The sequence below is a fragment of the Neomonachus schauinslandi genome, chromosome 2, assembly GCF_002201575.2.
Source record: "Neomonachus schauinslandi chromosome 2, ASM220157v2, whole genome shotgun sequence".
Lineage (NCBI taxonomy): Eukaryota > Metazoa > Chordata > Mammalia > Carnivora > Phocidae > Neomonachus > Neomonachus schauinslandi.
Genome location: NC_058404.1, coordinates 110,949,095 through 110,975,473, shown reverse-complemented (window position 1 = coordinate 110,975,473; position 26,379 = coordinate 110,949,095). Strand labels below are relative to the sequence as shown.

The following is a 26,379-nucleotide window of genomic DNA, read 5'->3' as shown; positions in this document are numbered from 1 at the left end:
CATGTCAAGAACCTACCTTGCTACCATGACTATGACTGACTAGACCAGAGCCAAAGGCAGATGTGTGGGCTGGCACCTCAGAGAGGCCAAGAATCTCTGGGGAGTCTCGTAATCAAATCCCATCAGGTTGGTTTGCCACTGGACCCAGGATCATCTTCTCTCTTGGGTGGTAGGTCTCTCATGAGCAAGCTGAACTCCTGTGGTGGTACTCCAAGAGGATTGCTTTCATCACGAGGTTGTCTGAATAGCTGAGGTGTTGACGTATGTGTCTTACACTAAAGTAATCTGGGCATGTCCCTCTCCTACCACTTTATAGCACCTAATGTTCCATCTTCAAAATGAAATAGAAGAAACTGGAAGAAGGAACACCTTATTAGACATTTTTAAGGCAAGTATAAATTTTTCTTTGTTCTGAATACACCTGCAGTGCTTCTGAGCACCAGCTGAACTGTTGCTCTCTCTATCCATGCCAGCATAAAGACTCATACATGCTGTTTCTTTCCAGTTGCGGGGTTAGTATTTTAGTGAGCTGATTCAAAACACTGCATTTTGGGACAACTGGCTGGCTTGGTTGGTGGAGCATGTGCCTCTTGATCTCAGGGTTGTGAGTTTAAGTCCCATGTTGAGCATAGAGCTTATTTTTTAAAAAATATTAAAAACAAAAAACAAAACAAAAAACCCCGACTTTCTAAGAATAAGCTGTCTGCAAACCTCTGATCACATTCCCTGTTGTTTCTACCCAGGATTCAAATCCTCAAGACTGTTCTCTGTTTCTGTGGACATATTTTGGTTTGGATAGTGCTGGTATTGGTCTCAGATTTAATATATCATATATCAAATTCTCTTAGATTACTTTTAAAGAAGAAAAGCTGACCTCAATGTCAATGAATAAATAGATTTTTCAGATTAACAATGGACCATATTCTCTATTACACATTTATCCTCTCTAACCAGAAACTACCCACTTTGATTTTCCAGGTGGCCTGAAGTTCATCTCCCTATCCATATTTGATTTTGAGTGTGTGAGAGGAGAGGCCTAATCTATAGTGTATTTTTTTATTTTTTTATTTATTTTTTTAAGATTTTACTTATTTTATTTGAGAGAGAAGGAGAACATGAGCAGAGGGAGGAGCAGGTTCCCTGCTGAGCAGGGAGCCCGATGTGGGGCTCGATCCCAGGACCCTAAGATCATGACCTGAGCTGAAGATAGACACTTAACTGACTGAGCCACCCAGGCACCCCAAGTGTATTTTTTCAAAGATTTTATTTTTAAATAATCTCTACAACCAATGTGGGGCTTGAACTCACAACCCCGAGATCAAGAGTTGCATGTTCCACCAACTGAGCCAGCCAGGCACCCCCTATAGTGTATTTAATCCTATATAACACATAGTTAATTTCTTTCTGATTATAAAACAAATACAGTTAAGTGAAAAAGCAAGTTGAATAGTAGAATGATTTCGCTTATATAAGACAAGTGTATACATACAGATATAAAATTTATATATGCATACAAAAAATATGGACAAATATAAACCAAAATATTAACTGGTTATATCTGCGGAGTGGAATGGGGTGTGGATTTTCACATTTTACTTTATACATCTCTGTATTAATTAATAGTAAAAGCCAATACAGTTGTTTACTGTGCTAGGCACTACACATTTATTAAGTCATACTTTCTTAAACAATCCTATGAGATAGATACATTTTACATATGAAGAAACTGAGGATCAGAGAGATTAAGAAACTTGTCCAAGGCCACACAGCTAGTAAATGGCAGAATTGAGATTTCTTTTTTTTTTTTTTAAGATTTTATTTATTTGAGAAAGAGTACATGAATGGGGGTAGGAGAGGGGCAGAGGGAGCTGGAGAGAAAGAGGGAGAAGCAGACTCTCCACTGAGCAGGGAGCTGGACTCACGGCTCAATCCCAGGACCCTGCAATAATGACCTGAGCCGAAGGCAAATGTTCAACCGACTGAGCCACCCAGGTGCCCCAGAATTGGGATTTCAAACCAGGTCTCCCCAGTGCCTAGATAAGTGCCTGGTGCATAGAAAACATCTAAAAGGATATGTTGCTCATCTCAATAAATGCGGAAGTATTTGACAATTCAACATCTTTCATGATAACACTCAACAAATTAGGTACAGAAGGAATATATATCAACATAATAAACACTTTATATGACAAGCCCATAGCTAACATCATACTCCGTGAAAAGCTGAAAGTTTTTCCTTTAAGATGAGGAATAAGACAAAGGTACCCACCCTTACCACTTCTATTTAACAGTACTGGGAATCCCAGCCAAAGCAATCAGGCAACAAAAAGAACTAAAATGCATCCAAATAGAAAAGGAAGAAATAAAATTATCGAGGCGCCTGGGTGGTCCAGTCAGTTAAGCATCTGTCTTCAGCTCAGGTTGTGGTCTCTGGGTCCTCGGATCGAGCCCCACATCCCCCACATCAGGCTCTCTGCTTAGTGGTGAGTCTGCTTCTTGCTCCCCCTGCTTGTTCTCTCTCTCTCTCTCTGTCAAATAAATAAAACCTTTAAAAAAAAAATCATCTGTTTGCAGGTGACATGTTCCTATATATAAAAAGCACTACAGGGGCGCCTGGGTGGCTCAGTCGTTAAGCGTCTGCCTTCGGCTCAGGTCATGATACCAGGGTGCTGGGATGGAGCCCCACATCGGGCTCCCTGCTCCCCGGAGAGCCTGCTTCTCCCTCTCCCACTCCCCCTGCTTGTGTTCCCTCTCTCGCTGTGTCTCCCTCTGTTAAATAAATAAAAATCTTTGAAAAAAAAAAGCACTACAGACTCCAAAAAAAGTGTTAAAACTAATAAATGAATTCAGTAAAGTTGAAGGATGAGAAATCACACAAAAATCAGTTGCATTTCTGTTCACTAACAATGAACTATTTATACTTAGCATCAAAAGGAATAAAACATGGGGTTCATGGCTGGCTCAGTCAGAACATGCAACTCTTGATCTCAGGGTTGTGAGTTCAAGCCCCTCATTGGGAATATAATTTACTTTAAAAAATGAAATAAAATATCTCAGAAGAAATTTAAGCAAGGAGCTGAAAGACTTATATACGGAAAACTAACACACTGATGAAAGAAACCAAAGAAGACACAAATAAATGGAAAGATGCCTTATGTTTATGAATTGGAAGAATTAAAATTGTTAAAATGTCAATACTAGGGGTGCCTGGGTGGCTCAGTCGTTAAGCGTCTGCCTTCGGCTCAGGTCATGATACCAGGGTCCTGGGATCGAGCCCCACATTGGGCTCCCTGCTCCGCGGGAAGCCTGCTTCTCCCTCTCCCACTCCCCCTGCTTGTGTTCCCTCTCTCGCTGTGTCTCTCTCTGTCAAATAAATAAAATCTTTTTTTAAAAAAATGTCAATACTACCCAAAGCAATCTATAGATTCATTGCAATGCCTATCAAAATTCCAATGGCATTTTTCACAGAAATAGAAAAAAAAAAAAGCCTAAAATTTGTATGGAACCACAAAAGACCTTAAATAGCCAGAGCAATTCTAAGAAAGAACAAAGCTAGAGGCATTATGCTCCTGATTTCGAACCATATTACAAAGCTATAGTATTAAAAAAAGGTATGGTATTGGATTAAAAACAGACACATAGACCAATGGAACAGAATAGATAGCCCAGAAATAAACCCATGCACATACAGTCAACTAATCTCTGACAAGGGCACCAAGAATACACAATGGGTAAAGTATAATTTTTTCAATAAATGGTGTTGGGAAAATTGGACAGAATTTGGAAAATTGGACATACAAAAGAAGGAAATTAGACCCTTACACCGTATACTCATTGCAGAGTCTGCTTGAGATTCTCTCCCTCTGCCCCTCCCCACTGCTCACACATTCTCTCTCTATATAAAATAAATAAATCTTTTAAAAAATAATAATGAGGTATTGTGTACTTGAAATGTAGCATGAAAGTAAATCTTTAGTGTTCTCACCACAAAAGAGGGAAGAAAAAAAATGATAACTATGTGAGGTGATGGATGAGTTAATTAACTTGATTGTGGTTAGGGTGCCTGGGTGGCTCAGTCAGTTAAACATCTTTCTTCAGCACGGGTCATGATCTTGGGGTCCTGGGATAGAGTCCTGCATTGGGCTTCCTGCTCAGCAGGAGGTCTACTTCTCCCACTTCCTCTGCTCCTCCTTCCCTTCCCCCTCCCCACTTGTGCTCTCTGCTCTCTCTCAAGTAAATAAATAAAATCTTAAAAAAAAAAAAACTTGATTGTGGTTATTTCGCAGTGTATACATAAACATTGTGTTGTCCACCCTAAAAAAGATGAAAGATTATAGATTTTTATTTTATTTTATTTTATTTTTAACATTTTTTATTTATTTATTTGACAGAGAGCGAGAAAGGGAACACCAGCATGGGCAGAGGGAGAGGGAGAAGAAGGCTTCCCGCGGAGCAGGGAGCCCCATGTGGGGCTCAATCCCAGGGTCCTGGGATCATGACCTGAGCCAAAGGCAGACGCTTAACGACTGAGCCACCCAGGCACCCCTAGATTTTTATTTTAATTATAAGAGAATAAACTATTTTTTACTTAAGAAATATTCATTTACATATAATATTAACTTCAAATTATTCCTATTTAGTGACATTTTCTTGCACTCAGTCCATCTTGGGAGTCCTGCCAAGGAATATATGTCAAAATAAAGAATGTAAGTCTTTTCAGTTATTCTTTAAATCCGCTTTTAACTAATTTAGACATCTTTGTCCATTTGTCTAATTTGTGAGGCATCTATGAAAGCATATAGAAGTCTATTAAATGTAGACCTAGGTTCTTACTGAATATTCCTCATCATAGACAGCAATCTTGGTAGAATATTTAGGGAGTATTTCATGATGTTTATGACTCTATCCTACCACTTACTAGCTAACTGCTTTTGGTAAGTTACTTTACCTTTTTGTACCTCAGCATGTAGTGCTCCGGCATGTAGCAAGGGCTTTATACATGTTCATTACTATAAGAATCAAAATTGAGTCCCTATCCTTTTCTTTTTAAAGACATTGTATCTGTATTAAAGATACTGTTTTTATATTGCAATTACCAGTAACTTATGGATAGTAATAACTGATATTTATATAAATGATAGAATAATCTTTTAAAAAGGAATATGAGAAAGGTAAGCTTTCTATGCCCTAGTACTTGTGAAATTTATTTTTAAATTTTTTAGGCGGGCGAGGGGCAGAAGGAGAGGGAAAGAGAGAATCTTAAGCAGGCTCCACACCCAGTACAAAGCCTGATGCAAGGCTCTCTCTCATGACCCTAAGATCATGACCAGAGCCGAAATCAGGAGTCAGACACAACTGACTGAGTCACCCAGGCGCCCCTATTTTTTAATTTTTAAAGACTTTTCAGGTCTCAAAGTAATAAATATCATTTTGACGTGCACAGTGAAGGAACAAGAGATGCTTATGATTGACCTATAAGCAAACATGAGTAATATTCCTTTTTTTGACACATTTTGCACATTTCTTTGGCCTATTTTTACCATTCATTCTTCTTTTCTCATTCTTATGTTTTCAGTCTTCAGTTTATCTAGTTCTTTGTATAAGTTCCTCATTTTTGTTATTTTATTTTCTTATATTTTTCCTTATAAAACAGTTTCCGGGGCACCTGGGTGGCTCAGTTGTTAACCGTCTGCCTTCGGCTCAGGTCATGATACCAGGGTCCTGGGATCGAGCCCCACATTGGGCTCCCTGCTCCGCGGGAATCCTGCTTCTCCCTCTCCCACTCCCCCTGCTTGTGTTCCCTCTCTCGCTGTGTCTCTCTCTGTCAAATAAATAAAATCTTAAAAAAAAAAAAACAGTTTCCTTTTTTTTTAGACTTTATTTATTTATTTGGTGGGGGGGAACGGGAGCATGAGCAGGAGGAGGGGCAGAGGGCAAGGGGGAGCAGACTCCTCACTGAGCAGGGAGCCCAACACGGGACTGGATCCCAGGACCCTGGGATCGTGCCCTGAGTGGAAGGCAGATGCTTAACCGACTGAGCCACCCAGGCGCCCCAAAACACAGTTTCCGTTAAGAATAAATAAACACAAGGGGCACCTGGGTGGTTCAGTCGGTTAAGCAACCAACAGACTTTTTGATTTCAGCTCAGGTCATGATCTCAGGGTTATGAGATAGAGCCCGAAGTCAGGCTCCGTGCTCAGTGTGGGGTCCGCTTGACATTCTGTCTCTCCCTCTCCCTTTATCCCTCTCCCCACTCGTTCTCTTTCTGTCTCTCAAATAAATAAATAAATAAATAAATAAAACACAAAAACTCACAGTCTCAAATCTATATAGGTAATTAATTTAGAAAACTTCTTTAATTTTTGTAATATAGGAACTAAAAATCCCTTGAACATAGGATTGGCTCAACAGGTTAAACATTTTATTGATGGATCTAAAAGTTCAGATTCTTTCTGAAGCAGGGATATGTAGGTCTGAGAAAGGAGGGCTGCACTTGTAATAATCATAGATGACAGCTCTCGTATGCAAAAAAGACACACAAGCTTCATCTGGTAAATATGAGAAACAGAAGCCCTGAGTTATTCAATCACTTACCCAAAGTCACAGGACAAATGGAGTTGTCCCAGATGCTGGAGTTAGGTGCTAAAGCCAATACTAGGAGAAACACCCCTAATAGTCAAATTTATCCTGGGGGAGAAAGAATCCTCCAGGAATATGCCTCATTAGAAAAATCAATTCTTTAAGTTCAACAGAGCCAACTTTTCCATTATTAGAAGCAGTCCCTGTTCTTTCCGGTGGACACTGATGTATGTGAAGGCCATGTCATATGACAAGTAAATTTTTTTTTTTTTTAAGTAATCTCTACACCCAATGTGGGGCTCAAACTCAGAACCCTGAGATCAAGAGTCACATGCTCTACCCACTGAGCTGGCCAGGTGCCCCAAGTGAATCTTTAAGTGCTAAATCACACACAAGTGTAGCTCAATGTTCACACTCACAAAAGAATTTGGAAAATTAAGCCTGGGAAGAGTTTATTCCTATTTCCCAATTAAGACTTTCCCATACTAATTAAATTATTACACTGCCCTTCCTCTTCTCTTCTTCCTTTTCTTTGCTTCTCTCCTTTTTCTCTCTTTCTCCTTCCTCAGTTTGAAGGGTTTGTTATATAAGGCAAATGCATATATGTCCTGACTCCACCAAGGTTGAAGGGCCCATGGGAATACAAGAGGTACTGAATAGTGGGAACAGAGGAAAATATAAGAATGATAAGCATCTGCTATCGAAGAATCTGCCTGGTGATTTTCTTTGGTTTATATCAGGTAGGAAGTATTTACCCTTTTTTTTCCTCACCATTCCAATGACTTACTCTCCCAAACCCCAGACCTCATTTCTCATTACTTAATATAATTTTTGCCAAAAAGTTAGTGCTGCTATTTAAACATTTTGAACTCAACCTATGGGTTCCACTTTTCAATACGCGGCTCTGCCTAGCTTCTCAATGGGTTTGAAAAACTTTCACTTGGAAATCATCCCTCCCGAGGCTATCAAGCCTTGGCAAAATTCCCACACCGATTTGTTATCCATCAGCTCTGCTCTTGATTTAAATTCACCACAGTATCATGGAGTTATGTGGACCCCAGTGAACAATTACGGCTCAATTATAGATTTCTTCTTATATATGTAGAATATTAAAATTTATAAAATAGAACTTTGGATTAGAACTGAACAGCGGAGCATCACATTTTCCCTTTTATTTAATATGCTTGGCATATCTAAACTATTAAGAATTTTAAGAGCTATTTTCAGCCTTGTTACTACTTCAGTTAAAGGCCATGCAACTTGAGTCAGAGATGCAACTGTGTTAAATGAAGCTGACAGCGCATGCAAAGGGTCAAGGGCTGCCCTGATTTGACTAAGGTTCAACACCGCAGCCTTTACAGCTCAGGGCAGGTGGAGCGGCTTCAGAAATGTATTTCAGAAATACAGTGTTGAGATTGGCTCAGGAAAACTCGAGCTACTTTTGCATGATAGAGTTCAGGGTATCAGTCAAAGGCTATTCTTTCTAGCACAAATTTACAATAGAACTATTTTACACGGTGATGCTGGAGGAAGTAGGACAGGGAGCTGTGAAAGCACATTAAGTATACAAACAACAGAAGAAAGGCATAATAGTGCAAATTATTAGTATATATCTCATTCACAATAATTCTTGCTTTAAATGGCTTATATTGCCAACAATATAACTCATGGATTTTACTTCTATGTCAATCCTCATTTTGGATGTCAACTTTTTTAAAAATTGTTTTTATCACATCACTGCCTCATTTGTGAATCTATCAAGATTCCCTGTTTACTGGTTACCGTATCTCTCTTAGCTTAGCATTCTGGGCTCACTGTCAACTCCCCAGCCTCATCTTTTGTTATTCCCTAACATGACCTTCTTCTTGAGCCAAGTTAATTGGCAGATAGCACCCAGCACATGACTTGCTAGTTCCTCTCTGTGGGCCCCTGGAAAGGCTATTCTTTAAACCTGGAATGGCTTTCCCACTCTCTGCCAATCTGTATCCATCACTTCCTCTCAGCACCGATCCAAGATTTAATTTTCTCCAGGAAGCCTTCCCATTCTGATCACTTCTTTACTGCATATTCCCCATTCACTTAAGCTCTGAGGTGCTTCTTACTGTGGTCCTTGTTAATTGCCTTAAATTACTTCATGTGATTGTTGTCTCTACAGAACTGGGACTGAGTCTGTGTCTCTTTGTTCTTTGAGCTGAATTTAGCCCTGGGTAGCACTAACTGCTGTCTTCTGTAGGAGATTCAAATGCTATTGTCACTACTTGTCATAAATGTCAGAGTTAATTGTTTAATATTTGTAAGCCACTGAAAAGGAAACACAAAGAAAGATTATAAAGCATAAAAATAGCAAGCAGGGGCGCCTGGGTGGCTCAGTCGTTAAGCGTCTGCCTTCGGCTCAGGTCATGGTCCCAGGGTCCTGGGATCAAGCCCCGCATCGGGCTCCCTGCTTTGGCCGGAAGCCTGCTTCTCCCTCTCCCACTCCCCCTGCTTGTGCTCTCTCTCTCTCTGATAAATAAATAACATCTTTAAAAAAAATAGCCTCAAATAATTTAATAAAGCTAAAGCATAAATATACAAAAAATAAAATTAAGATTGTATCACAAAGTAGTATGTATATACTGACTTTGGCTCAGTGAAATATTATGTACATTTATTTCATACAATGTAAATGGTGTTAGAGATTCATTTTTGTTTTGTAAGTTTGAGTATAATAAAACCCAAAAGGTAAGAGATAGTGATGGAAGTTGAGTAGTTCTGCTTCTTCAATTTATATGACTATGCTCCCCCTTCCCTCCTTTCCTGTCCCCCACAAGACCACAAGAATTGATGAAGAACCTGTCCTGTGCAGGGCACTGGCAGTTATGATCTGTGTATCAGCAGATTCCTGACGCTCATTAAATGTTGGAGAATGACTGCACTAGGGCATGAGATCCTGTAGTTCTCAAACTGTAGGGCAGCACCAGCATCACCTGGAGCGCCTTGTTCAACTCTCCACTTGCAGAGTTTCCGATCCAGTAGGGGGTTTGGGGTAGGTCTGAGAATTTGCATCTTAAACCAGTTCCCAGGTGATGCCAATGCTGCTTGTCCAGGAACCACACTTTGAGGACCACTGTTTTTTTTTTTTTAAGATTATTTATTTATTTGTTTGACAGAGAGAGACACAGCAAGAGAGGGAACACAAGCAGGGGGAGTGGGAGAGGGAGAAGCAGGCTTCCCGCCGAGCAGGGAGCCTGATGTGGGGCTCGATTCCAGTACCCTCGGATCATGACCTGAGTCGAAGGCAGACACTTAATGACTGAGTCACCCAGGCACCCCTTTACTTGAGTTTTACTTTTCCTTCTTTCTTTCTTTTTTTTTTTTTTTAAAGATTTTATTTATTTGTTTGACAGAGACACAGCAAGAGAGGGAACACAAGCAAGGGGAGTGGGAGAGGGAAAAGCAGGCTTCCCACTGAGCAGGGAGCCCGATGCGGGGCTCGATCCCAGGACCCTGAGATCATGACCTGAGCCGAAGGCAGACGCTTAACGACTGAGCCACCCAGGCGCCCCGAGGACCACTGTTTTCATGATTCTCTGATGCTAACCATATGGAAGTGGAAATTTTCGCATATCATTTGGCTTCTTCTTCTTTTTTTTTAAGATTTTATTTATTTATTTGACAGAGAGAGACACAGCGAGAGAGGGAACACAAGCAGGGGGAGTGGGAGAGGGAGAAGCAGGCTTCCCGCTGAGCAGGGAGCCTGATGCGGGGCTTGATTCCAGGACGCTGGGATCATGACCTGAGTTGAAGGCAGACGCTTAACGACTGAGCCACCCAGGCGCCCCATTTGGCTTCTTCTACTTGCTTAAGCCCACATCGTATTCCCTTGTGAGCTAACCTATTGTCTGCTTCCATCCGTCCTACCCCTCTCTGTTTATATTTAATTTTCCTTCCCCAAAGCGTCTCTGAAAAAAAGACCGCCATCCTCTCAAATAGAATTTCCCTCCATCACTGCTTCCTGTCCAACTTACCTATGCCAAGAAAGAGAGAGCTATAATTGAAAGTTTCCAGAGTGTGTTTTTGATGACTCTGCTTTAGTTGGCATCCAAAGCTGATGTTTAATCCCAGAGTTGTGAGACTGTGTGTGGGCCTGAAGACGTGTTGGGTTTCACCACACCTCTGGCCCCAAAGTGCCTATCACTGAACTGTCGCCTCTTCTGATTATATGCTTCTCTTTGGAATGGCTTGAAAAGGTAGGAGGGGACTTAAGACCTTCCTTATGTTGTTCTGCTCTGAAAGGTTATGGAAAATTGATTTCTCGAAGACACAGAAACTGTAGCAGAGGGCATGGTACTGGTTTGAGGCTGTGCACGCTCTCAGAAGTGAGAATGCTGTCACCACATGACAAATGTTCTCACAGCAGCTGGGAAGGCACGCAGAGCTTCCAATGTGATACAGTGTATTTTTGCCTGGCGTCACGTAGTCCCTGCTTTTAAATATCCAGGTTACACTTTGAAAGGATGAGCCAAATATCAGATCATTGAAAATTTCTGATTATTATATGCAAAATAGAGAATGTTAACCTCAGTTTCTTAAACTTTCTAATCTCAAAGTTGAAACCAGGAACAACGTAACGTGAGCCTTCTTGACAGGCTCTTATTTTGGCAGTCTTTAGTTTTTACAGTACAATGTGGCTATATTTAGTCAGTCATTCCCTTCTAGGCTCTTGAAGTAATTTTTTTTTTTTTTTGGTTTAAGTACCTTTAGAGGAAAAAGAGAGATCTGTTAACATAAATGAGAAATGGCCACAAAAGCTTTTTAATAGAGCAGTGGAATTTCTGAAACAAGGGTGGGTTTTCCTCAATCGGCGGGATTAATGCCGTCTTGTTTCTGGCCCACTGAAGAGGGTTAGCATTCTGCAAAATGATCACGTAGACAGGTTTATCTTCAGATTCCAAGACTGCCCCATTCTCAGGCCTCCTGGCTGGCTCAGTCAGTGGAGCAGGCAACTCTTGATCTCGGGGTTGTGGGTTTGAGCCCCACATTGGGTGTAGAGATTACTTAAAAATGAAATCTTAAAAAAAAGAAGGGCTGCCCTTTCCATGTCCCTCACCTCTTTGGGTGGTGTCCATCTGATTCTTATGCCTTCTTTCATGATTGTACTTTTATTAAAATATTTGCTTAGATCTTCCATTACAAATGACAATATATATGATTCATGTATTCATTCAGCAAATATTTGTTGTACAGCTATTATGGGCTAAAGCATCAACAATAAAATAATATATCTGCCCTTGTTGAGCTTATATTCTAGTGGAGGGAAATAGCAAGAAATAGATAGATGATAGATAGATGGATAGATAGATTTATATATAAATGTACACGCACACATTACAAGCACACGCTATGTTGTGCTTGTAATTATGATACACACTATGGAGAATAAAGCCAGGAAAGGAGATAAGGAGTTCAGGTGGGTGGTGTGTATGCAGATATTGCAGTTTTAAATAGGGAATTCAGGGTTGGTCTCACTGAGAAGATGACATTTGAGCAGAGCCCTAAAAGGTGTAAGATAGGGAGAAATCCAGCTTTCGAGCTCAGGAAGAACAAATGCAAAGACCCTAAGGTGGGAGTGTACCTCAGATATGAAGGTATGACAAGAAGGCCAGCCTGGGTGGTGCAGAATGAATAAGAGGGCGAGTGGCAGGAGATGGAGCTTCAGGTCAGATGATATAGAACCTGGGGGATCACTGCAAAAAACATTCATTTTTATTCTGAGGGAGATGAGAAGCCACTGGAGGGTTTTGAGCAGAGTAGTGTGGTCTAAAACATCTTAAAGTACTGTCCCTTACAGGACTACAAAATTGTAGACATAAAGTAATGACAATATGTAGTATGTGTATTACAATGACATTAGAAATAGCCAACATATATTGAACAATTAATATGCATAGGCACTACGATAAGCATTTAACAAGGAGATTCTGAAAGAGAATTTCAGAAACAGAAAGATATTTTCAGGCAGGGGGTGTCTTCTTTATGAAAACACCTCATTTTCTCTCTTTCTCTGTCTACAGACAAGACCAGCCATCCAGTGCCCTGAATTTTGCTGGTGGTGTGAGAACGAACCTACTCTTTCAGTGAGAAGAGGTAAAATAGGAAATAAAGAGAAAAGTTTTAGATTACATTGTTCCAGATATATTATTCTTACTGTAAACCTATCATTAAGGGAAACCCATCGTTGCTAACTCATCATAAAAAATAAAAAAAAAAATGCCGACCAACTCTTAGCTCTTCATATTCATTCAATGCTGTATGCATGGCTCTCTCCTTTTGAATCCTTAATTCTTTCTAGCATCTGGCAGAGCAATTATTTCTTTTCTCTTTTCTTTCTAAATTGTCTGCTTGAATCAGATTTATATTGAGAGTCTCTGAAGCTGATGGCTAATGAAAAGTCCTATGTAACTTTGCTGTTGATTCAGTAGAGCAGGCCCTATGGCAACATGCTGGAAAATTCCTGGGTGTCCTACTGGCCACTCTTTCAAATTCTCAATCCCTTTCTTTTCTTTGACATGTACCCAAGTAGACTCCTTAACATTGAAAAAAATAAATGGTAGTGTTGGGCACCATTTTGCAGCACTGAAAGACCAAGGAGTTTTCTCTCTCCCTTGCAAAAATTCTCACATGCCTATGCAGGCAAAGAATTGAACTCATGTTTACTTGTGCTCATCTATTTTCTTCAGTTGCAGCAAATACACGAGACACCATTCTGGCTGTGATAAGAAATAAAGGTTTAAGTAACTCTATGCCTGGCCATATATTCATCTTTTTGAATGTATTATTGCATTTAAGACTTAAATTTTTAGTTAGATATTATTAGCTCCATTTTGTCTAAGGAAATTGAAGCTTGGAGAATTAAAATCATTGGTGAAGTTCTTGCATCTAATAAGTGGCAAAGTCAGGAGAAAGATTTCATATTTATCTGACATTAAAGTTCATGGTTTTTTTTTAAAGTTCATGTTTTATCAGCACAAATGGGGCTGATAAAATAGAATATTTTATAAAATAGAATAGATAAATATCAAGCATATAGGTCATATATATATTCATTATTCTGTGGAACATTAAACATAATTAAACTATTTAAATTGTGTATTCCTGTGGCAAGAGATTTCTTCTATCTTTTATTGAGGCACCAATGTTACCAAACGAGGAAGTCCCCTAAGGCAATGCCAATCACTAGAACCCCTAAAAAATCACTTAGTACCAGCTGGAATGTCATGGGCATGTGCATTGTACGGTTAGCACAGGAGAGCAGGAGTTTAGGCTTATCATGTCTTAATGCATGTCTCCTCAAGGGCAGGATGGAGGAGGGAAGTCAAGGGCAGGCACTCGGTGTTCGGCAGGAGGCCAGGTGCAAGATGAGAAGCAACAGCAGCTGAGGATCCAGGGCCTCTGAACCTGTTCTTCTTCTTTGACCTTGACTTATTTTTTCCATTTTCTTTTACATCCAGCATCAACCTTTCCTTACTTTGTGTTTTCTGTTCCCTGAACTGAATAGATAAGGCTTCTGAAATCCCTTTGAGAAAAACATCACAAGAATATGAAACTTCAGTCCAAGGATGCAGCTTTTATTTTTTTTTCGAAGATGAAAAATTGGGTTTTTCTTCATTGTTAATGACAACACAGATAAGTGCAGATGGAGTGCAAGGGGCGTATACACATACATATACATTAAAAAAAAAGATGTAGAATGGTATATTCCAGGAGTTAACGTTGTTGCTTGTATTACGGTGTTTGTATCTCCTTTTCCTTTTTTTAATATAATATTCTTTTTTTTATGCGATTAGGTATTGCCTTTTTTTAAAAATTTAGTTTTATTTATTTATTTGACAGAGAGAGACAGCGAGAGAGGGAACACAAGCAGGGGGCGTGGGAGAGGGAGAAGCAGGCTTCCCGCGGAGCAGGGAGCCCCACGTGGTGCTGGATCCCAGGACCATGGGATCATGACCTGAGCCTAAGACAGACACTTAATGACTGAGCCACCCAGGCGCCCCTAGGTATTGCCTTTTTAATAAAGGAGATGAAGATTACAGTTCATATGCATATCTGATGACTTACCAACATATTAAAAGTGGAAAACTAACAAATAAATTGGAAAACCTATGTAAGGACAAATGCAGCACCAAGATAGAATTAAGGAAACTCAAAATAATGGGTGAATAGTTAAGGAAAATCTAGCATGGAGACTTCTGCAAACATACCACCACTCTTTGGGAAAGTCTCTTCAGTGAATATGGGGTGCTAAGGGAGGACAAAAACAATCACTTAACTTGATAAATTAACCTAATTAAACCCTGATGGATGGGTTAACAATAGTCAAATATAAATCATATTGATATCCAAGTAATTTCCACAGAACATTATTTTCTTTTTTTTTTTTTTAAAGATTTTATTTATTTATTTGACAGAGACACAGCGAGAGGGAACAGAAGCAGGGGGAGTGGGAGAGGGAGAAGCAGGCTTCCCGCAGAGCAGGGAGCCCGATGCGGGGCTCGATCCCAGGACCCTGGGATTCTGACCTGAGCCGAAGGCAGACGCTTAACGACTGAGCCACCTAGGCGCCCCTATTTTCTTTTTTTTTAAAGATATATTTTTTAGGGCGCCTGGGTGGCTCAGATGGTTAGGCGTCTGCCTTCGGCTCAGGTCATGATCCCAGGATCCTGGGATCGAGTCCCACATCGGGCTCCCTGCTCCTTGGGAGCCTGCTTCTCTCTCTCTCTCTGTCTCCCATGAATAAATAAATAAAATCTTTAAAAAAATATTTTTTTTAAAGATTTTATTTATCCGAGAGAGAGAGAGAGCGAGTATGAGTGGGGATCAGTGCTAGATCCCAGGATGCTGGGATCATGACCTGAGCTGAAGGCATCGCTTAACTGACTGAGCCACCCAGGTGCCCCAGAACATTATTTTCATTAAAAAAAAAAAAAGTTAAAAAAAAAAAAATAAAATAAATAAATAAATAAAATTTTTTTAAAAAGTATTTTTGTGAAAGCTGATTGGAAAAATGTCAAATGAATAAGTCAGGATGGGGGCGCCTGGGTGGCTCAGTCGTTAAGCGTCTGCCTTCAGCTCAGGTCATGATCCCAGGGTCCTGGGATTGAGCCCCGCATCGGGCTCCCTGCTCAATGGGAAGCCTGCTTCTCCCTCCCCCGCTCCCCTTGCTTGTGTTCCTGCTACTGTGTCTCTCTCCGTCAAATAAATAAAATCTAAAAAAAAAAAATGTCAGGATGTAAAATTGTATTTATAGTAGTACAAATAAGATTTTTTTTAAAAATAAAAGTAATCTAAGCATTAAAAAAGATTTAAAAAGTAACTGGAAAGAAATCTACCAATAGTCTATCCATGGTGGTTGACTGGAGAGTGGGACAATGAGTAAGCTGTTTTTCCTACTTCTTTCTTTCTGTATTTCTAAAATTTTTAAAATAAGTGTATTACTTTCGATATGAAATATAGTGAAGTCATAGTAATAAAAGTTTTTAAATAACTGTCTTTTCATATATCAATCAAATAATTTGAGAAAGATTGTTCTTGTGGGAATTTTCACTGAGAATTTAAGAGCTTTGGCCTCCATAAAAGTTTATGTTCACCAAGTTCAGTTGAATTTTTGTCTTAGTCATACAAATATGGAACAGAGAGACATAATTAAAATAAATTTCAAGGGGGTGCCTGGGTGGCTCAGTCGTTAAGCGTCTGCCCTCAGCTCAGGTCATGATCCCAGGGTCCTGGGATCAGCCCCACATCGGGCTCCCTGCTCCACGGCGAGCCTGCTTCTCCCTCTCCCGCTCCCCATGTTTGTGTTCCCTCTCTCGCTGTGTCTCTCTCTGTCAAATAAATAAATAAAATCTTAAAAAAACATAAAATAAATTTCAAGGTATTAGACAAAACATTCATTTTTATTTTTAGTAATCTCCGCCCTCAACATGGGGCTAGAACTCAATGACCCTGAGACCAAGAACGCACACTCTACTGACTGAGCCAGCCAGATGCCCCTTAGATCATAATTTTAGATTTGGATTGTTGGATGAAAAGTAACGAATGTTTGCAGGCCCCTGGCTAACTCAGTCAGCAGAGCGTGCAACTCTTGATCTTGGGGTTGTAAGTTCGAGCCCCATGCAGAGATTACTTAAAAATAAAATCTTAACTAACTAAATAAATAGAATTATGATTTAATACTACAATCCAAAAAAAGGAGCACTCCTTAAATGTCATTCATTCATTCATTCATTCATTCTTCAGTGCTATTTATAATGAGGAAGAATTGGAAGAGGAAGCAAGGGGAATAGTTATTGAAATTGGAATGTAGATACTTTGTATTAGACAAGCATTATCATGCTGCTTCTCCCTCTCAAAATATCTTTAGTAAATATTAGTTTTATAATAAGGGAAAAAAGTAATTGAAAAATATGCTTCTAAAATCTGCTAGACAGAAAGGTTTTCTTTCCTTGCCTTTCCAGCATCCACCACATTTATTGGCATTCTGTCAGCCTGCAGACATACTGGATAAATAAATCTATAAAAGAATTAACACATGGGGGTGCCTGGGTGGCTCAGTCGGTTAAGCGTCTGCCTTCAGCTCAGGTCAGGATCCCAGGGTCCTGGGATGGAGCCCCGCATCGGGCTCCCTGCTCCGCAGGAAGCTTGCTTCTCCCTCTTCTCCCCACTTGTGCTCTCTGTCTCTCTCTCTGTCAAATAAATAAATTAAAAAAAAAATCTTAAAAAAAACCCCCACATAAATAAATGAAATAAGACGAGGCCCTATGTAGTTAGGCCACTTTAACTGCTATCTTGTCTCCATTTTTCATACCCAAATCATTCTCAGAATTTGTCAGCCTTACCTGTATAAACAACCCAAATCTAACCTTTTTTGTCACCTACACTGATACCATCCTAGTCTGAACTACCATACTTACACAACTGGACAAGTGCAATAACCTCTGAGCTGGTCTTCCTACCTTCATTCTTGCTGCCTACAGTCTAATCTTTATAGAGCAGTGAAAGCGTGACTCAGAATGTATAACTCCTGAGCTCTAAACCTCCAATGATATTCAGTGTCAATCAAAATGATCAAAAGTGGCCAGTCAGGCCCTTTGCACCTGGCCCCTCCCCACTCCCTCTAACCTCATCTTCTACCTCTTTTCACTCCGTTCTGGCTACCTTAGCTTTTTCCTCCTGCCCGAGGTCCTTTGCACCTGCTTTTCTCTCTGCCTGCGATGCTCTTTCCCAAAATAACTGCAAGGCTTGTTCCATCACTTCGTTTAGGTGCCTGGGCAACTGTCATTATATCAGAGGGGACTCCCAGATCCTCCTGTTAAAAATAGCACTATTCCCATCCATTACTCTCCTGGCATTTTCTGTGACTTTGCCCTCCTTTTCTTCTTCAGAGCCCCTTTAACTACCTGAAATAATATCTATTCATTTCCAACATCTTTCTCCCCTTCCATCTCCCTGGTAAGTATGTTAAGCTCCATTAAAGCAAGAGATTTTCTTATTTTTTCCCTGCTATACACAAAAATAATTTTTTGAACATTACAGCACAATTACTGTCAAAAGATTAATGATAAATTCTTCCCTCTGAATTATCTCAAAGATTAGTAATAAGGGTACCTTAAGTTCATTTCTTCTTTAATTTCAGGTTTGAAAGCTGAAAAGTTCCGGGCAGCTCCTTCTGCCCACGGGTCCTGTCCCCATGCTTTAATAAAACCAAAAAAAAAAAAAAAAAAAAGGCTGAAAAGTTCCAAAATGTCCTAGTGCTATAAGATAATGTGTTAAGCGGAGTTGTACAATGACAGCTACTAGACATCTGGTATATGAGGTACTATAATGTACCTTGTGTACCAAATTAGGAATATTTTGACTGATGGCATTTAAAAAATATTTTGAGGGGCACCTGACTGGCTCAGTCGGTAGAGCATGTGATTCTTGATCTTGGAGTCATGAATTCAAGCCCCACGTTGGGTCTAGAGCTTACTTAAAATATAGATAGATACATAGATACATAGATAGATAGATGGATGGATTAACATTATTCTATACTGAAAATTATATATAGCTTATGACGGAAGAAATATGGTAGTAGTCATTGCTTGATATTTTTCTGAGGTTGTGTCTCTATGAATATGATGAGTACCTAAAATTTGATTTCAGTCTCCTTGCTGCAGTCTTAATAATTACCTGGAAACACTGGTTCCACAGAGCATGCTCCATATAATTGTTTCAGACAATTTAGGTGGACTGAATATTATGATCCTTATTAATGTACATATTCCAAGATTATTCAGCACTTCACTGGCTTTGTGATCTTGGCCAATGGACTTAACCTCTCCAAACTTCAGTATTCTTGTCTGTAAAATGGGAATAATAATAGCAGGTAACTAGTAGGCTTGTTGTAGAAGTTAAATAAGATAGTATCTATTAAAAATACAACTACCCTATGACCTAGCAATTGCACTACTAGGTATTTGCACCTAATATACATACAAGGATACAAAAATATAGCTTCAAAGGCTTCAAAGGGGTACATGCACCCCAATGTTTATAGCAGCATTATCAACAATAGCCAAACTATGGAAAGAGACCAAGTGTCCATCGACTGATGAATGGATAAAGAAGATGTGGTATATATATATACAATGGAATACTACTCAGCCATCAAAAAAAAATGAAATCTTGCCATTTGGAAGGATATGGATGGAACTAGTGTATTGTGCTAAGCGAAGTCAGTCAGAGAAAGACAAACACTATATGGTTTCATTCATATGTGGAATTTAAGAAACAAAACAGATGAACATATTGGAAGGGGGAAAAAGAGAGAGGGAAACAAACCATAAGAGACTCAGTGATAGAGAACAAATTAAGGGTTGATGGAGGGAGGTGGGTTGGGGATGGGCTAAATTGGTGATGGGCATTAAGGAGGGCACTTGTTAGGATGAGCACTGGGTGTTATATATAAGTGATGAGTCACTAAATTCTCCTGAAACCAATATTATACTATATGTTAACTAACTAGAATTTAAATAAAAATTTGAAAAGAAAAAAAAATCAGTGTCTATAAACTACTTAGCATAATGCCTAAAACACAATATGTGCTCAGCAAATTCCAGCTATCGTTCTTATCACAAAGACATATATATATGAGTGAGGAAAACAATTTCTGCCAAGCAAAGGCACCCATGAATATATGAACAACCTCACTAGTCATTAAAAAAAATCAACTAAAACAATATGTAGTATTTCACCTATCAAATTGGCAAAGGTATTTAAAAATCAATGCACACTGTTTATAAATATATGGTGAAAAGGCCACTCATATACTCACCATTCATTTGAGTCCAATTTTGTAAAATCTTCCAAATTTGTATTATGTATTTTAAGCTTCAAAATGGGGGCGACTGGGTGGCCCCGTCGGTTAAGCATCTGCCTTTGGCTTAGGTCATGATCTCAGGGTCCTGGGATTAAGCCCGGAGTTGGGCTCCTTGCTCAGCAGGGAATCTGCTTCTCCCTCTCCCTCCGTGCTCACTCTCTCTCAAAAAAATAAATAAAATCTTTTTTTTTTAAGATTTTATTCATTTATTTGAGGGAGAGAGACTGAGAGAGAGAGCACATGAGAGGGGGGAGGGTCGGGAGGGTCAGAGGGAGAAGCAGACTCCCTGCCGAGTAGGGACCCTGATGAGGGACTCGATCCAGGGACTCCAGGATCATAACCTGAGCCGAAGGCAGTAGCTTAACCAACTGAGCCACCCAGGTGCCCAAATAAAATCTTTTTTAAAAAAAGCTTCAAAATGTATATGTAAAAATCTAATGTATATTTAATAATGTATATTTTTGCATATACATTTTGAAGCACTGAAAATGTATTTGAAGGCCATAATTAATGAAGGGTGAGAATATTCAACTATAAGAGTATTTATAACAGCATAGCTTGCATATGTTACAATGAAATAAAAAATAGAAACAATCTGAATAGTCAAAAAGGAATAATAATTTACTAGTGTAATAGAATTCTATGCAGTCATAAAATAAAAAGAGACAGTAAAATCACATTTATTGGCATAAAAAGATATATTATTAATTTAAATTAAATAAATTAGATGTTGCATTTGTTTGTTTGTTTGTTTAGTAATCTCCACCCTCCACCCCAACGTGGGGCTAGAACTCAGGACCCGGAGATCAAGAGTCACATGCTCCACAGATTGAGCCAAGCAGGTGCCCCAGATGTTGCATTTTTATAAATCCGTAGAAAAATATATGGAAGAATTAAACAAGATATTACTAGGTCAGAGCCAGTTGGATTGTAAATAGTTTTTATTTTTTCCCCTTGTTATCTGTATTTTTAATTTTTTCAATGATAATCTTATTTATCTGCACAATTAAGGAAGCACACAGAAAGGCATTTATTGAATGAGAGCATAGCAATTAAGAACATTGGCTCTGAGTCAGAAGGCCTGTGTTGCAGTCCAGCTGTTCCAGCAACTGTATAAACTTTGACAAATTATTTAACTTTTCTGAACCTCACTTCTCTCTTACGGGAGTCCTGAGGACTAAATAAGCCAGTGAGCCAAAGTTTAATGATACTTTGTAATAATAATGGCTAACATTTGGGCCCCTGAGTGGCTCTGTCAGTTAAGTGTCTGCCTTCAGCTCAGGTCATGATCCCAGGGTCCTGGGATCGAGCCCCACATCGGGCTCCCTGCTCCGCGGAGAGCCTGCTTCTCCCTCTCCCTCTGCCTGCCACTCTGACTATCTGTGCGCTCTCTCTATCTCTCTGTCAAATAAATAAATAAAATCTTTAAAAAAAAAATAATGGCTAACATTTATTGACCACTTACTATGTGCCAACACTGTTTTACTCTCTACACATATTAAATCTTTTAATCTCTAAAACAGTCTTCTAAGGTAGGTACCATTAGTATCTCTATTTATAGATAAGGACCCAGTTAATGAGGTAATAAATGTAATAATAATTATTATGATTATTTTAATTGTTCAGTTTAGGACTACACACACACATATATATTTTTAAGTAGCTTCCACGCCCAACATGGGGCTTGAACTCACAACCCTGAGATCAAGAGTCACATGCTTTACTGACTGAGTCAACCAGACACCCCAGGACTATATATTTTTATCAACTTGAAAACAAAACTGATTACAAACAAAATGTACACCAAACCATAATTTTAACATACAGAGACAATTGGTATTTCTAGTCAGCCTATTTCCTAGAGGAGCATCATGGAGGGAGTCATCCCAAAGCCGTTCCCAGCTCTGAGCATATGATGCCATGATTAAGATAATAGCTAGAGGGGCGGCTGGGTGGCTCAGTCGTTAAGCATCTGCCTTCAGCCCAGGTCATGATCCCAGGGTCCTGGGATCGAGCCCCACATCGGGCTCCCTGCTCCGCGGGAAGCCTGCTTCTCCCTCTCCCACTCCCCCTGCTTGTGTTCCCTCTCTCGCTGTGTCTCCCTCTGTCAAATAAATAAATAAAATCTTTAAAAAAAATAATAATAAAGTATACTCCACACCCAACGTGGGGCTTGAACTCACGACCCTGAAATCAGGAGTCACATGCTCTACCGACTGAGCCAGCCAGGTGCCCCCATAATACTGTATCTTAATACTACATTAATTTCTATTTTGGTGGATTCTAGTTTTTAAAATGGCACTAAATTTGGTGCATTAATACCACGGCTATCCAGAACCCAAAGAACCTTGGAGGAAGGGAACTATTCTGAGTAGGCAAAAATAGTTGTCCCGAAGTCCAATGCCCTAGAGTTCATGACTATTTTTTTTTTAAGATTTTATTTATTTATTTGACAGAGAGAGACACAGCGAATGAGGGAACACAAGCAGGGGGAGTGGGAGAGGGAGAAGCAGGCTCCCCGCAGAGCAGGGAGCCCGATGCGGGGCTCGATCCCATGACCCTGGGACCATGACCTGAGCCGAAGGCAGACGCTTAACGACTGAGCCACCCAGGCGCCCCGAGTTCCTGACTATTCTTAAAAGAGTCATAGGGAGCAGGGTGTTTGAAGGCAAGACAGAGGAAAATAGAGAGATATATTCAGGCTACTGTGTGCAGTGCACAGTGTGTGCAAATGGTAGCTGATGGTGCAAAAGCCACAGGCGGGGACCAGACCGTGACGAGATTTGTGCCTTAAACTAAAGGGTTTGGATTTTATTCTGAATCCTATGCAGTACCTTTGAAGGAGTGCAGGCAGATGTGCCCCCGATTAGACTTTTGTTTCAGAAAGATCATTGTAGGATAGATCACAGGATCTCACTGGATCAGAGCCGGAGAGAGCAGTCAAGATGTCCCTGCAGTAAAATGAAAAAAAAAGCGGCAAGAGCCTGAAATTGTGGCCATTGTGAAGAAAGAGAAAGGGACTGTTAAGAAAGAAAGTGGTATGAAGAGAATTTAATAACTGATGTGGGGAAGATTGGTGGAAGAGAAGAAGGAGATTCTGATTATCCCTGAATTTCTGGTTTTCACTGTGGTTTGCACTGAGAGAAGCAGCTGAAGTTGGTTTTGGTCATGCTGTGTGGGGTGCTTACTGGGTCTGAATAGTTGACCTATAAAAGATGTTTTATCCTCATCCTGGTCTTTCAGTATTATTTTTCTCCATATGCCCTTTTGCACTTAAAGAAAAAAAAAGATGCATGGAAGTGAAGAAACTATTTCAAGGACACCCACTGAATCTATGCTTACATGTCAAATTGAAAAAGAAAATAGAGATGCTTATCTTAAAAGCTAAGTAACATATAAAACACTTTTAGTATAAACAGGAAAATAATTGTTTGGGGATCTAGACATTATTTTGTCACTGAGGTAAATTAGTCTTTATTTCTCTCCGGTTCTCTCTTATCTATGTTTTCAAAGTTACATTTATGTGCGATCTGCAAACCAAGGAAATTTGCTATTCAAATTTTCCTAGTTGCCTGTGAATATTCTGCTCCAATTTACAGATTCTTAGATCACATTTTAATTGATAAAAAACATAAAGGGTCAAATGCATATTCTCTCATCTATAAAATTGTATCTAACTTGATTTCCTCTGATTTTGTTCCCTTCGTTACCTCACCAAGAGCCAACATCTATTAGGAAAAGAAATTCTATCATGTGGCAGAATTCTTAAATATTTTATAAAGTTGTTTTCTGTTCTACTTTCTTCTGTGACAAGAGTGCTTTTAAAGAAAAAAGAGTGGGGCACCTGGGTGGCTCAGTCGGTTAAGCGTCTGCCTTAGGCTCAGGTCATGATCCCAGGGTGCTGGGATTGAGCCCCCCATTGAGCTCCCTGCTCAGCAGGGAGTCTGCTTGTCCCACTTCTTCTGCCTGCCACTCCCCTTGCTTGTGCTCTCCCTCTCTCTCTGTCAAATAAGTAAATAAAATCTTTAAAAATAAATACATAAGTAAAAAATTTTAAAGAAATTTATTTATTTATTTATTTTAGAGAGAAAGAACAAGGGGGAGGCAGGGAGAGGGAGAGAAACTTTTTAAGCAAACTCCGTGCCCAGCATGGAGCCCCATGTGGGGCTAGACGTGAGGCTCGATCTCATGACCCTGAGATCAGGACCTGAGCCAAAACCAAGGGTCAGATGCTTAACCAACTATGCCAGACACCCCTAGAAAACTCCTTTTTTTTTTTTGAATTTATTTATTTTAGAGAGAGAGAGTGAGAAAGAGCATGAGAGGGGAGACAGTCAGAGGGTGAAGCAGACTCCCCATTGAGCAGGGAGCCCGATGGGGGACTTGATCCTAGGACTCCAGGATCATGACCTGAGCTGAGGCAGTCGCTTAACCAACTGAGCCACCCAGGCGCCCTAGAAAACTGCTTTTTGAAGGAATACTATTTCACATTTTCTGAATCACTTTCTATAGCTGTTTCAGCAATTGTGAGGTGAAATGTGTCCTCAATTTGTAGTTCTCTTCAGACTCCCCCCCCCTTTTTTTTTAAGATTTTATTTATTTGGCAGAGAGAGACACAGCGAGAGAGGGAACACAAGCAGGGGGAGTGGGGGATGGAGAAGCAGGCTTCCCACCGAGCAGGGAGCCCGATGTGGGACTCAATCCCAGGACCCTGGGATCATGACCTGAGCCGAAGGCAGATGCCTAACCACTGAGCCACCCAGGTGCCCCTTCAGGCTTCCCTTTACTTCACAGTTTCCTAACTGCTCTGAATGGTCACTATTATCTATTGGAGGGGGTGGGGAGTAATACTACCTTAAGACACTATGACACTTCCTGTCTTTCAATAAGGAGTTGTTTCAATCCCTAGAGCAAGTCTATAAAAGAGTACTTCACCTGTTTGACCTACTCAGCTGATTTTCACGTTGGCTCTTCATGTACCAGGCATATTGCCCTCAATGAACTGGAAGATATCCCAGTGGATAAGAAGGTCAGAAGCCTTCTGGAGGTGTCTTTCAGTCTAAGATTACTGTTTTTGTCCCTGAAGGTCAAAGTAAATCGTGTTGACCAAATGGTAGAACATGCAATCACAATGATATTTTCTAACTATACATTTTCTATTGGAAAGACTGTCCTGTATCTCATCCAGGACCTTACTCAAACGTGCCATCACACTCCTGAAACCAGGGCTGGGCCTATATTAATTTCATAACATGACCCTGGACTTTTAGAGTCCCTTATATTTGATTTATTAAAATGTGTTGTGATAGAAGATGCTGTGGTGTCTGATAATACCACATTACTTATGGTATTAAGGCTTATACTACACTGCAATCAATAGAAATGACCTACGGATGTATGCAACAACTTGGCTGAATCTCCAAGGAATTTCTCTGAACAGTAAATGTCAATCTCAACTCTTTGGTCTCAGCTGCAGGAACGAGATGACGAAGGGGACGTCATCTGGAGAGCGTTGCAATGAGACATGCATGCTATACCATTGCTGTGGTCTAAGACCTACCACCTTCAGAAGTCAGCCCGTGGCCAATACGGCTCTCCTGCCAAGTGGGAGTGGACATGTGACTGGACTGCCAAGGCTAGAAGACCAAATACCACCGCGACAGATCAGATCAGGCACCTACAAATTGCATTTCACAGATTCAGGCCTGGATTTCGAGAAGGAACAACACCTAAACCCAAGAGGGCAGCTGTTGTAACATCCAATTCATCTTAAGCATTTCAACAATGAGGATTCACACAATAAATGTTCTGGTTTAAAAAAAAAAAGAGTCAGTGGCGCCTGGGTGGCTCAGAGGGTTATGCATTTGCCTTGGACTCCCGTTGTGATCCTGGGACCCAAGGATCAATCCCCTCCCTGCCCCACTTGCAAGCTCCCTGTTCAGCGGGAAACCTGCTTCTCCCTCCTCCCCTGACCCTCCCCCGCCGCTTGTGCTGTCTCTCATTCTCTCTCTCAAATAAATAAATAAAATCTTTTTAAAAAGTCAATCTAAAAAGGCAACATTCTGTATGATTCCATTTCTATAACATTTTTTCAAAGATTTACTTACTGTGGCGCCGGGGTGGCTCAGTCGGTTGAGCGTCTGCCTTCAGCTCAGGTCATGATCCCAGGGTCCCAGGATAGAGCCCCACATCAGGCTCTCTGCTCAGCAGGGAGTCTGCTTCTCCCTCTCCTTCTGCCTGCAGCTCCCCCTGCTTGTACTCTCTCTCTCTGTCAAATAAATAAATAAAATTAAAAAAAAAAGATTTATTTATCTGAGAGAGAGAGAGAGAGCACAGAGGGAGAGGGAGAAGCAGGCTCCCCACTGAGCAGAGGAGCAGGGAGCCCACTGCTGGCTTCCATC

The 26,379-nt window shown here is 40.2% G+C and overlaps 1 non-coding gene and 1 pseudogene across 1 annotated transcript; one reads left to right on the top strand and one right to left on the bottom strand.

Annotated features, from left to right (window-relative positions):
• Positions 1 to 22,136: 22,136 nt before the first annotated feature.
• On the bottom strand, positions 22,137 to 22,209 carry TRNAR-CCU. Its single transcript has one exon. It is a non-coding gene; the product is annotated as a tRNA-Arg (tRNA).
• A 3,252-nt stretch (positions 22,210 to 25,461) lies between these two features.
• Positions 25,462 to 25,751, top strand: LOC110575495 (annotated as a pseudogene).
• Positions 25,752 to 26,379: the final 628 nt, after the last annotated feature.